Below are 13,357 nucleotides of genomic sequence, written 5' to 3' on the forward strand. Positions count from 1 at the left end.
GGCAAAGGGGGTTGTTCTACATTTTCGAAGTCCCTTGACTTGAGCTATTACCCCCCGCCTCTCTTTATGTCATTATAATCATAACAAATTGGCCGTACATGCTGGCTGTCTGAGATGGAAATAAATTTTATGGGTCTAGTATAATGGGAAAAAAGGAGAGACCTGCATAATACTCATACTTGGAATTACTAAACTCTGGGAGCCATTGTTATTTATACCCTCAGCCGAGTCTGTGGGCTTGCATTTGGTATATAAATTTCTAAGTGCTGCTGCTGAAAGTTATGTGTAGGGGGTGTTGTTAATGAATTATGAGTCTTCTGTATGATAAAGCCTAATGTTCTTTCAGTGTTTTGCATACTATTACTGAAGTGTTATGAGTAGTATATGGGTCTTGCCATCATTGTTCAGTTGGTTGAAAAAGATAGTCCTTTTAAAGGCTTCCCATTGAAAGTTTGGTAAAATAGTCGTTTCATTTTCATTGATTGTCTCTTAAGATATTTATGTTTTTACCTCGTTCAGTCATCTCATGTTGCAATATTGAGGCAATCTGGAATGTGGGTTTGCAATTTCTGTTCTGAGCAGCAGGCCAGCTGGGAGCCCTGCACAGATATCATGCTCCACTTCTGTGGGAAAATAGAAACCTCTCCCACCACTTAATGACCTCTATAGATTCAATAAATTTTTAGAAGGTATATTTTTAATAGTAATTATTGAAAATCTCTATTTTTAGTAAGGATATTTCAACTCAAATATTTGGAAGAAATGAAACAAAGAAAGATGGTGAATTATTATAATTTTTTAAATTGGTGATATTATCAATCAGATCCACAATAGATTATTAAACAAGGTATTATTATCTTATTATCTTTAAATTTTAAGATCAATCTAGGTAAGGACATTGCTTTAAGAAGGCATATATTGGGTTGAAAATTACAGTCAGCCAATGGTATATTATCATATTATTTTTCTGATAATTCAGGCATTAAACTCAATTTCTAGGAGGGAAAAAAATCAAGTTTTGTTCTATCTCATTAAGTAATTCATTGTCACTATTAAGCCATGCGAACTGTGTTTACTCCAGTAAACTATGGACACAGCAAGACCTCCTTTATTCTCTTAAATGGAAGTGTTCATTGGCTAGTGTTTGTACAGTGCTTTGAATTCCTTAAAATATACACATTGTTCACCAAATTAAATTATATGAGCTAAATATCTCATAAAATACACAGAATTATTTCCCTTTATAATTACTTTAAACCAGGATAATTTTAAATACATAGTGAGTCATGTTAGCTAAAATATCTACTTCCTTTCCATTTTACCAGCATTCCCATTACCTACCTATTTTCTCTGAGTATATTTTGTCACACAGACAAAATAAGTATTTCTACACTGATGGAAAAACAGTCATACTGAACCAATTAAAGCAAGCAAAAGAAAGAATTAGCCGAGAAAATCTGTGGTGTTTTATGGATGAGATGGTATATATAATATCGTACCTCACATTATCATAACTCACAGACTTCTTACTTTCTTAATGAATGACAATAGCAAATCTGGAAAACATCTGCCTCGGAAAAGAACACTAACTGCTCTCTGCTTAAAAAATGTTGCTCGGCTATTACTGCATAGTAGCCATGCATATCATATTGTGGTATGAGATGTCTTGGTTGCAAGAAATTAACATTTTCATGTTTGATTTCAAATGGCCTAGAACAGAATTCTGGCATAATTCAAATCATGGTAAAGCCATAGTTTGAATAAAGAACATGATTTACTGTTAGCAAAACTTCAACGATGCTACTTCGATCCCAGCAATCATTATGACTTGGCTGAAGGACATTTAAAAACTATTTTGTGATTTGGTACCATCTAAAAAGAAAATCTGCAGTGTAAAAAGAAAATCTAAAAATAACCTCTCATTTATATATCTAACTATTTCAACTGGTAAGCATGTTTTGGCTGTACAAGCATGTTTTGGTGCACAAAATACATATTTTAAAATGTCATTACTACTGTAAGAACAGGTGCTGGCAGAATAAATTCATTAACATTCTCACCTGTATTTTCATCATGGCTAAGAGTCTTCTTCCTTTCTTCTCACTCACCAGTTGATACGTGTTTGGAAGATGAAAGAATGATGCTTTCAGAAGAAGGGACAAGAAACAATTCCCGAATCAGCCTGTTTTGGGTGACCTCCCTAATTTTTCTAAGATATTGTCAAATAGTTCTGAAACTTAAAAGAAGCTCTTCATTTATTTTTATTTATTCTGAAAGTGGGAGGTAAGATCACAGTAGATCAACTCCTCTCACACTTTGGATACATGTTCTCATTGTACCAATACTGTATTGTTAATTTTGTAAACTGTTGCAAAATCATGGAGTTTGGCAAAATGCTTATTCTTTGCTGGCTTAGAAGATAAATTCAGTCATGGAAGAGAATTCATTTCTGAACTATCTCAGATATTTGCCATCATCTTTTTTTTTTTTCATTTCAATAGTGATGCATTATTACTACAAAGTGTGAAAAATTTCATTCAAGAGTGATTTTATCCAAGACATTATCTAATAGAACAGCTGGTACTCTTGTTCAGGTTGACCCAGAACCATAGAAAAGTTCGCAATTTTCACAGACTTTTTACTTGTCTTTGTTATAAACAGAGTAGGATCTAAATTACTTGTATTATTTATTTAGCTCATAATCTATTATTACGTTTGGTGACATAATCCACATGAACTGAAGGCAGAGTCTTCCATGTACCAATTGAGTTTTAAATTACACAGTTAAGTTAATCTCAGACATTTGTTAACAATCCAAAATCCTCCCAAACTGTGCAGTTTATGTCTTTAATATATCTGTATGCATAGATATAGATATCTGTTTTTAGATAATTCTACTTTTAGTTCAAAGCATAAGCAGATTTGAACTTTTAATCTTGTTAGTTCCAGAGGACAAACCCAGCAGTTGTATGCAGAAGACTGAGCTATGTTTGGTGGCAGCATGTGAATATTTCTGACTCTGAACAGAATCATATACTATTTACAGTTGTCTTTTGCATGCAGGTGCATTGTGGGAAAGTAACCTACCACTGAAGTCACACAAATCCTTTGCTTCAAGTCTCTTAGTCACATAATAAGAAATTAACAATGCTGTATTTGTTTTCTTTTTAATATTTCTCATGTTTCTTATTCTCATTCTGTAGGAATGCGTTCTAATCCAAGGACACATTCTCATACATTCATTAATCCTTGTGCTCCAAAACGATTCACATGAAAACTCAAAATCAGATGGTTTCATGTGTTCCAACTTAGCTTTTGCTAAAACAGGGTCATCCTTGAACTTGTCATCTGCTGAGGTATTGAATTCCCTATTTGATTCAATTACATGATCTTAAGAATGTGGCCATTTGCCATTTCTGTCTCAACTCCGAACACATGTTTTTGCATCTAACTGTTCAGCTTTGGAAACCCCTCAATTATAAATGACTTACTGAAAAAGAGAAGAAGTCATTTAAAGAGCTACCTAAGTAATATATAAAAATCTTTCTGTTTAAAGTATTAATTAAAGTAAGATGGTGATGAAAGTTTTAACTCTATAAAGCATTTTACTACAATGTCTGAGATACAAATTAATTATTTAAAGAGTAAAATATTCCTGTCATTGTAAAAAGGGTTTTTGTCTACTTAATGAAGTTGTAATCAAGGGACATTTTGAGAAATCAGTTGTCATTTTCTTCTAATTTAAAGCAGTGTTCCTATGTGGAATAATCCAATTGTAAAAAATTATTTTTATATTCATATAATGTGTTATTCAGTTTTCTTCTAAAAATGAAATGGGCAGATCCTTGTATCAGATATTTATAATTAAATGATTGAATCAAATCATATTAAGCACATTATTTGTCTTCTTTGCTGGATTAAAAACTCCTTGAGGGCACAGATTGTGTCCTGTTCATTCCTCAGATAACATAATGATTATGACAGTGTTTGGTAGGTAGTAGGTGGTCAATAATGTTGCTGAACTGATCTGAATGAATCTTTATATGGCCAGATGTAAAACACTTATTTTATTTTTAAATATATAACCTTCAACTAAAGAATAAGACATAAGCTCATACTCTGCATTTATCCCATATCTTTTTTTTTTTCTTTCCTTTTCAGATCACTTTCACATGGTTATATCATTTTGATCCTTTTGGGGTGGTGGGCAGGCCTAATAAGTCTTATCAGTTCATTTTTCTTATTTGAAGTCATACTCCTGGTTAATCAATTACGTGGCAGGAACTGGAAACAAGTTTTTTTTTTTTTCTTTTTAGAAACTTGTAGTCTCTTTACCATATACTTACTCTTTTATGAAAAATATGTGAGATGGGTCAAGTTGCCTCTGTCTAGAAAAAGACTTCTTAATTCAGCTGGAAGATGAAAAGTGTTGAACAGACTATCACTCCTACCCAAGCAACAGGAGAAAGAAGGGGGAAAAATGAGAAGCTGGAAATTAATGACTTTTCCTGAACCCATGAGAGAATTGAGATTGCCGGGCAAACACAACTGTCCTGAAATATAGGGAGAGACAAGCGTTTTCCAAGAAAGATATTGTCAAACTCTTTTTAGGCCAAAAAAAATGACCAACCCAGATATTTTTAATGAATTGCCAAAGGCTGAATGGGAATTTGAAGTTCCTGGAGGCTGAAGACATGTGTGTATAAGAAGTCCCACTTTCTCAAAGGATTTTCCTCTAGGAATTCACAGGGAAATTTGAGGAAGAGCCCAAAAAAACTTCCCCCATGATATTGGTTGAAGAAGGGGAAAGAATAGGAGCCACTGCCGACATATTGCCAGACTCATCATCAGTATTGTCTCAGAGAAACCAGAGCCTTAATATGCAGGGAAAAGGGAACAAAAGTGTAGACAGAGGTCCTTGGGAGAGGTGGGACTCTGTGTAGGCCCAACATAACCTCTGGAGAAGGAGCAAGAATGTCATAACTCGTGAAAGTCGCAGCGACAAGACCCAGCTTCACAATACCTGCCCAAGTATGAAGCTTACTAAGCATGTCAGACACCTCTTTCCCCAGGTCCTCTACCTCCATCACCCTATCAGGTGTCAAATACAAGTAAGCGTGGAATACAGCTAGGAGAGCTGCAAGAGACCAATTCTCTGTCTGTCCCACAGAGGAAAATGCCTAAGCCAGTGGGGAGACCCAAAGCCAATTAGGAAGCAAGCTTCAAACCCAGCCCAACTCCCGACTAGATTAAAATGAACTCCTACACTAGAAGGAAAGGTGTGCTCATCTCTATGCATAATAATTATTTCTCTCAATATCTGTTGTCTTGACTAATACGTCTAACTTGCACCAAAAGATTTACAAGACATACAAAGTAGGAGGGAAAAACACAGTTTAAAATGACAAAGGAGTTAACAGAACCAGACTCAGATATGACCTACATGTCTAGAACTATCAGATGGAGAATTTAAAATAGCTATGGTTAGTATGTTAAAGGCTCTAGTGGAAAACCTAGACAACATGAGTGGTCAGAGAGACATGGAAACTAAGGAGAACAATTCTGTAACAGATGAAGAATACCTTCAACAGATCAACAAAGTAGATTTGATATGGCTGAGGAAAGAGCCAGTGAGCTTGAAAATGTAGATCAATAGAGATTGCCCAGAAACACAAAGGGGAAAAAAAGAAAAGAAGGCCAACAAAACAAAACAAAACAAACACAAAAAACAAATAGAGCATCCAAAAGCTATTGGACATCAAATGATATAGCATATGCATAAATGGAATTCAGGAAAAAATATTTGAAGAAATTAAGACTTTTCCCAAAACCCAGCACCTATGAATGACATATTCCAACTTCATGAAGAAAGCCAGAGATAGGAAACCTTAAAGGCAGCCGCAGGAAAAAATGGCATCATATAAGTGTATCAGGATAATTACAATGGACTTCTCAGTAGAAAACATGCAAACAAGAAGACAGCAGAATGGTATCTGTAAAGTGCTGAAAAGGAGGAAAAAAAACTGACTTAAAAATATATTTCAAAGTTGAAGTGCAGATACCTTTCTCAGACAAAATTTCAAATTAACTTTTTAAGTGAAAAAAGTCTCAGACAAACAAAACTTAAGGTAACTTTTACCATAGATCTGCTCTATAAGAAATGGTAAAGGAATTTCTTGGGTAGAAGAAACATGATATGATCAAAAACTTGGATTTATATAAAGAATGAAGAATGAAGGAAAAATGGAATATATTTTTATTTCTTATTGCTTTAAAAGCTATTTAAAGCAAAAATTTAATTCTGTGTTTATCCTATTAATAAAAGTAAAATACGAAATAACCGTGGTACAAGGAACGGGAAAATTTGGGAATATACTGTTACATTGTGTATGAAGTGGTATAATATTCAAAGATAGACTCATTAACCACTAAACCAAATGTTAAAGGGGCATCTGGGTGGCTCAATCAATTAGGTGTCTGACTCCTGATTTTGGTTCAGGTCATGATCTCAGGCTCATGAGATCGAGCCCCACATAGGGTTCTGCATGGGGCGTGGAGCCTATTTTAGATCCTCTCTCCACCCCTTTCTATGACCCTCCCCCTCCTCTAAAAAAAAAAAATGTTAAAGAGGAGGTATCTAGCCTCCTCCAAAGGCAAAGGAAACAAAAGCGAAGATGAACTTTTGGGACTTCATCAAAATCAAAAGCTTCTGCACAGCCAAGGAAACAGTCAAGAAAACAAAGAGGCAACCCACGGAATGGGAGAAGATATTTGCAAATGGCAGTACAGACAAAAGGTTGATATCCAGGATCTATAATGAACTCCTCAAACTCAACACACACAAAACAGACAATCATATCAAAAAATGGGCAGAAGATATGGACAGACACTTCTCCAATAAAGACATACAAATGGCTATCAGACACATGAAAAAATGTTCATCATCACTAGCCATCAGGGAGATTCAAATTAAAACTACATTGAGGTATCACCTTACACCAGTTAGAATGGCCCAAATTAGCAAGACAGGAAACAACATGTTGGAGGGGATGCGGAGAAAGGGGAACCCTCTTGCACTATTGGTGGGAATGCAGTTTGGTGCAGCCTCTTTGGGGAACAGTGTGGAGATTCCTCAAGAAATTAAAAATAGAACTTCCCTATGACCCTGCCATTGCACTCCTGGGTATTTACCCCAAAGATACAGGTGTCATGAAAAGAAGGGCCATTTGTACCCCAATGTTTATAGCAGCAATGGCCACGGTCGCCAAACTGTGGAAAGAACCAAGATGCCCTTCAACGGATGAATGGATAAGGAAGATGTGGTCCATATACACTATGGAGTATTATGCCTCCATCAGAAAGGATGAATACCCAACTTTTGTAGCAACATGGATGGGACTGGAAGAGATTATGCTGAGTGAAATAAGTCAAGCAGAGAGAGTCAATTATCATATGGTTTCACTTATTTGTGGAGCATAACAAAAAGCATGGAGGACATGGGGAGTTAGAGAGAAGGGGGTTGGGGTAAATTGGAAGGGGAGGTGAATCATGAGAGACTATGGACTCTGAAAAACAATCTGAGGGGTTTGAAGGGGCGGGGGTGGGAGGTCGGGGTACCAGGTGGTGTGTATTATAGAGGGCACGGATTGCATGGAGCACTGGGTGTGGTGAAAAAATAATGATACTGTTATGCTGAAAATAAATAAATTTTAAAAGAAAGAAAGAAAGAAAAAAGACACTGAGGCCAGCTCCTGGCTCATCACTGCTCCTTTTTCGGGAGGAACATGCTGGTCAAGAAATCGTACTGCAACCACAGGACAGTCATGGTTTTGTAGTTTTGTTTTGTTTTGTTTTTATTTAAGGTAGAGTAACAGCAAGAGAGTGAGTGAGAGAGAGAGAGAGCAGGAGCAGAGGGGAGGAAACAGAGTGGGGAAGACTGAGGGAGAAGCAGCTTCTCCCAGCAGGAAGCCTGATGCAGGACTCTGTCTCAAAACCCTGGGATCAGGACTGGAGCAGAAGGCAGCCACTCAACAGACTGAGCCACGCAGGCACCCAGGCATTCATGGTTTGAAGGATACTGGAAAGACATGTGGAACCAGAGGTGGTGGTTCACTGAGTTAGAATCGCCCGTAACCATCCGCGATATAAAATCCCTGGAGATGTGTGCTGACTTGACCAGAGGTGCAAAGGAAAGAACTTAAAGTGAAAGAACTGCTTGGATGCCTACCAAAACTGGGAATCACTGTGAAAAAACCTGTGGCGAAGGACCTAAGATATGGCAGCATTTCCAGATGAAAATCTTTGACTTGTACAGTCCTTCTGAAACTGTAAAGTGCATTACTTCTGCCTGCATTGAGCCTGGAGTAGAGATGGAAGTTACTAGTGCAGATGCTTTAATCAACTATTTTCATAAATTAATTATCCATTGTTAAAAAGAGAGGTATAAATAAGAGATAAAATGGAATGATACAAATGCCTAATAACTTAGAGAAGGCAGAAAATGAACCAAAGGAAAAAAGAAAAAAAAATAGAGCAAATAAAAAACAGCTAGCAAGATGGTAGCTTTTAATCCAATCATAACTATAAGCACTTTAAATAGATCAGTTAAAAGGCAATGATTGTTAAGTTGGATACAGAGACAAGACTCAGTTATATGTTGCCTATAAGAGACTCACTTTAAATATAGGCGTCGATAGATTAAAAGTAAAAGCATGTACCATGCATGGTGTCACCTATCTTTCCCACAAAAGAACCACAGCTGAAGTTGTTATGTTAAATTCAGTCAAAGTGTACTTCAGAATAAGAAATATTATCAAACTTAAAGTAGAACATTACATAATGATAAAGGAGTAAGTTCTCCAAGTGCACCTAAAAGTCCTAAAGGTATACTTACCTAACAGCAGCCCTTCCCAGTACTTGAAGCAAAGTCTGATGAGTCTGAGAGGACAAATAGACAAATCCACAATCATCACTGGTGACTCCAACATTCTTTCATACTTACGGATAGAAAAAATAATTTAAAAAAATCAGTGAGGATATAAATGATCTGAACAACACTATCAATCTTGACCTAATTGGCATTTATCACTTCACCAAAGAAGTTAAGAATACATGTTCTTGTTATGTGCACCTAGAACATTCACCAACGTAGACCATATTCTGGGTCACAAAACAAACTTGATCAAATTTAAAAGAACAGACATGATCCCAAATATACGTTCTCAGATCAATACAGAATTTTTTATATTAGAAATCAATAAAAAGAAGATATCTGGAAGATCTCCAGATATTTGGAAATTAAACAATGTATTTCTAAATAAGCCATGAAGCTGAAAGAAGTCTCAGGGGAATTTTAAAATATTTTGAATGCTCAACAATAAGAAAGCGAGCAACCCAATTAAAACAGGGCAAATGATCTTAATAGAAACCTCACCAAAGAAATATCCTGATGCAAATAAACATATGAAAAGAGGCTCAGTCTCATTTGTCATTGGAAATTTTCACATTAAAGCAACATGGAGATACCACTACACACCTATTAGGGTGACTAAAATAAAAAATAATAATATAAAACCTGACAATGCTAATTTCTGGCAAGGATGTATAACAACAGGAACTCTCATTCCTTGTGGAAATGAAAAATAATAAAAATAAAAATAAAGCTACTTTAAAAGACAGTTTGGAGACTTCTTACAAAACTATACAACTCTTATCAGAGTTCCCAAATCATACTCCTAAGTATTTATCCAGCTGATTTTAAAACCTGTCCACATAAAAGGTTACAAATGAATGTTTGTAGCAGCTTTACTTATAATTGCCCCAAACAGGAATCAGCCAAAATGTCCTTTATTAGGTAAGTAGATAAATTTTGGTATATCCATAAAATTGAATATTGACAGCAGTAAAAATAAGTGAACTATCAAGCCACACACACACACACACAGCTTAAATAGATACTGGTAAGTGAAAGAAGCCAGTTTGGAAAGGGTATATAGTGTATGATTACAGCTATATGACATTCTGGAAAAGTCAAAACTACAAAAACAATAGAATAATTAGTGTTTACCAGGAATTCAGGGTAAGGAGAGAGGAATGAATGGGTGAAGCGTTTTTAGGGCAACAAAATTACTCTTCATTCCACTGTGGATCTTGTAGTAGATACAAGACATTATGCATCTGTCAAATGCACCATACTTTCAGCACAAAAAGTGAAGTTAAATGTATGCAAAGTTATAAAAAGTCTTATAGGAGGTTATGGGAACCCAGGATGGAATGCAGAATGTGACAAGACAAGCCAACTGTATGACAGATGTATGAAGGGGGAAAGGTGTGTAGGGGGAAAAGATCCTGAACTATATAATTTTGGAAATGAGTGATATCTGTAGGACTGCACTTATTGGTAGAATTTTGACCATGGGGTATGATTTAATAATTCTGATACCACCATAATGTATACTGAAATTGAACAACTAAGTAAATGGATAGCAGTGATGGGAGGTAGGTTTTTCACTGCTGACAGGGAAGTTTAGAGGAATAGATTGAAGTGATCTGTGGAAGATAGATTAGAGTTGGAGATATCAGTATGAACTTATGTTAGCTTAGTGTACATATGGATGGTTACATATAGAAATACACACACAGGTTAGGATACACGCATATATTTTCTTTCTCTCTTAGCTGAGGGCCCGATGTAACAGCAACCTAGGTAGCAACAAATATACCTTCTCTCCAGGTCTGGGTTTGTAAAATCATTCTCCAATGAAAGGAACAGGGGTCCTTAGAGAAATGCCTGATTCTACGATTGGGCAGGAAATACAGATGAGTCTTGAGCATCTTATAGTGCCATAAATGAAAAAATATAAAACCAACAATGATGGGATATATGAAAGAGACATAAAAGTCAACTGAAAGAGATCCAAGTGGGCAAAGCAGTATAGCCAACAGAATAAATTATACTGGATTATAACTCAAAACATAAAATAAATATTCATGAGTCACACTGATAAATTAATGAGTACATAAATGAATAAATAAATAGAGAAGAATAGTCAGGGCCTCATACAGAAGAATTCCAAGTAATTTGTGTAAATATTCCATTCTCAAGGAGATAGTACATAACTTTACACTTCCCAACTGTGGGCTTTATAAACATAGTGAATTTCTTCCAAAATGTACAGTATAGGAGAGGGGAGAAAAAGAGTAATTTTTCTATGGAGACACATGACAAACACCACCTCAACCAGGTGATCAAGATTAATATCAACAGGGATAAGTCGTGTTGACAATATATACCCTTGGTAAGATACAGTGAAAATTTTACTTCAGCCTATGTTTTTCCTCCCCAAAACATAGAATGCCAGAGAGAAACAGTGGACAAATACCAACTAAAGGGCATTCTATAAAATATCTGCTTAGCAATCCTTTAAACTGTCAAGGTCATCAAAAACCCAGAGTCTAGGGAACTCTCAAGGCCAAAAAGAACCTAGGTGCTATTTCTCCTAAGTGTAATATGGTATACATATTGGGATTCTAGAACAAAAAAACAGCACTGCTTAGGAACTAGAAAATCTGAATAAAGTATGGAGTTTAGTTAATAATTATGTATCATTATTTGTTCATTAATTATAACAAATGTAACACACTAATACAAGATATTCATCACATGGGTAACTAGGTGTGGGATATATGGAAACTTTGCATTATTTTTATCATTTTCTATAAACTTAAAACAATTCAAAATAATTTATTTAAAAATTTATTTGGAACTGAATGATAATGAAAATACAACATATCAAAAGCTGTGGGATGCCTCCTAAAGCAGCACTTAGAGGGAATTTTATAAAATTAAATACTTAGTTTGGAATAGAAGAAATATCTCCAATCAACAACCTGAAATTCTGGCTTAAGAAATTAGAGAAAAACAAATTAAGCCTGCAACCTAAGGGACTAAGGAAATTAGAGGAGAAATCAATTATGTTGGAAACAGAAAAAGATAAAGAAAATCAATGGAGCTTAATACTGATCCACTTAGAAGATCCTAAAATTGATATCCTTCTAGACAAGCTGATCAAGAATAAAAGAAGACAGAAATTACCAATATCACGATGAAAATGAGAGAGATTGCTAATGGTCCCACAGACATTAAAATATAATAAGTCATATATAAACAACTTTAAGTTTATAAATTTGACAATTTAGATGTAATTGACCAATTCCTTGAAGACACCAACTATTAAACTCACTCAAGGAGCATAGATAACCCGAATAATCTCGTATCTATGAAAGAAATTGAATTTGTAGCTAAAAACCTCCCAAAAAAGTAAACTCTAGGCCCATATGGTTTCCCTGGCAAATTCTACCAAATATTCAAGGAGTAAATGATGCCAAGTCCTCAGAATTTCTTCCACGAAGTAGAAGGACACTTACTAATTAATTCTACAAGGCCAGCATTACTCTAATACCAAAGCTAAAGAAAAAAATTACAGAGCAGTATCTCATTAATATAGATCAGACTTTCTCAACAGAATATTTTTAAATTGCAGCCAGCAATATATAAAAAGTGTAATGTATCATGATCAAATGAGGTTCATCCCAAGAATGCAAGGCTTGTTTAACATGTGATAGTCAATTAGTATAATTTGATGCTTTCACAGAATGCATCATATAGGAAAACACCATATGATCATCTCAATAGATGCAGCAAAAGTATCTAATAAATTACTAAATTCTTTTTTTAAATTTATTTTTTATTTTCAGCATAACAGTATTCATTATTTTTGCACCACACCCAGTGCTCCATGCAATCCGTGCCCTCTATAATACACACCACCTGGTACCCCGACCTCCCACCCCCCTACCCCTTCGAAACCCTCATATTGTTTTTCAGAGTCCATAGTCTCTCATGGTTCACCTCTCCCTCCAATTTCCCCCAACTCCCTTCTCCTCTCTAACACCCCATGTCCTTCATGCTATTTGTTATGCTCCACAAATAAGTGAAATCATATGATAATTGACTCTCTCTGCTTGACTTATTTCACTCAGCATAATCTCTTCCAGTCCCATCCATGTTGCTACAAAAGTTGGGTATTCATCCTTTCTGATGGAGGCATAATACTCCATAGTGTATATGGACCACATCTTCCTTATCCATTCATCCGTTGAAGGGCATCTTGGTTCTTTCCACAGTTTGGCGACCGTGGCCATTGCTGCTATAAACATTGGGGTACAAATGGCCCTTCTTTTCATGACACCTGTATCTTTGGGGTAAATACCCAGGAGTGCAATGGCAGGGTCATAGGGAAGTTCTATTTTTAATTTCTTGAGGAATCTCCACACTGTTCCCCAAAGAGGCTGCACC

The 13,357-nt window shown here is 35.7% G+C and overlaps 1 pseudogene; it reads left to right on the top strand.

The window, feature by feature from the left end:
- The first annotated feature begins 5,522 nt into the window (after nt 1-5,522).
- Nucleotides 5,523-8,432, top strand: LOC116574933 (annotated as a pseudogene).
- Nucleotides 8,433-13,357: the final 4,925 nt, after the last annotated feature.

Source organism: Mustela erminea, chromosome 16 (genome assembly GCF_009829155.1).
Source record: "Mustela erminea isolate mMusErm1 chromosome 16, mMusErm1.Pri, whole genome shotgun sequence".
In the NCBI taxonomy this organism is placed as follows: Eukaryota; Metazoa; Chordata; class Mammalia; order Carnivora; family Mustelidae; genus Mustela; species Mustela erminea.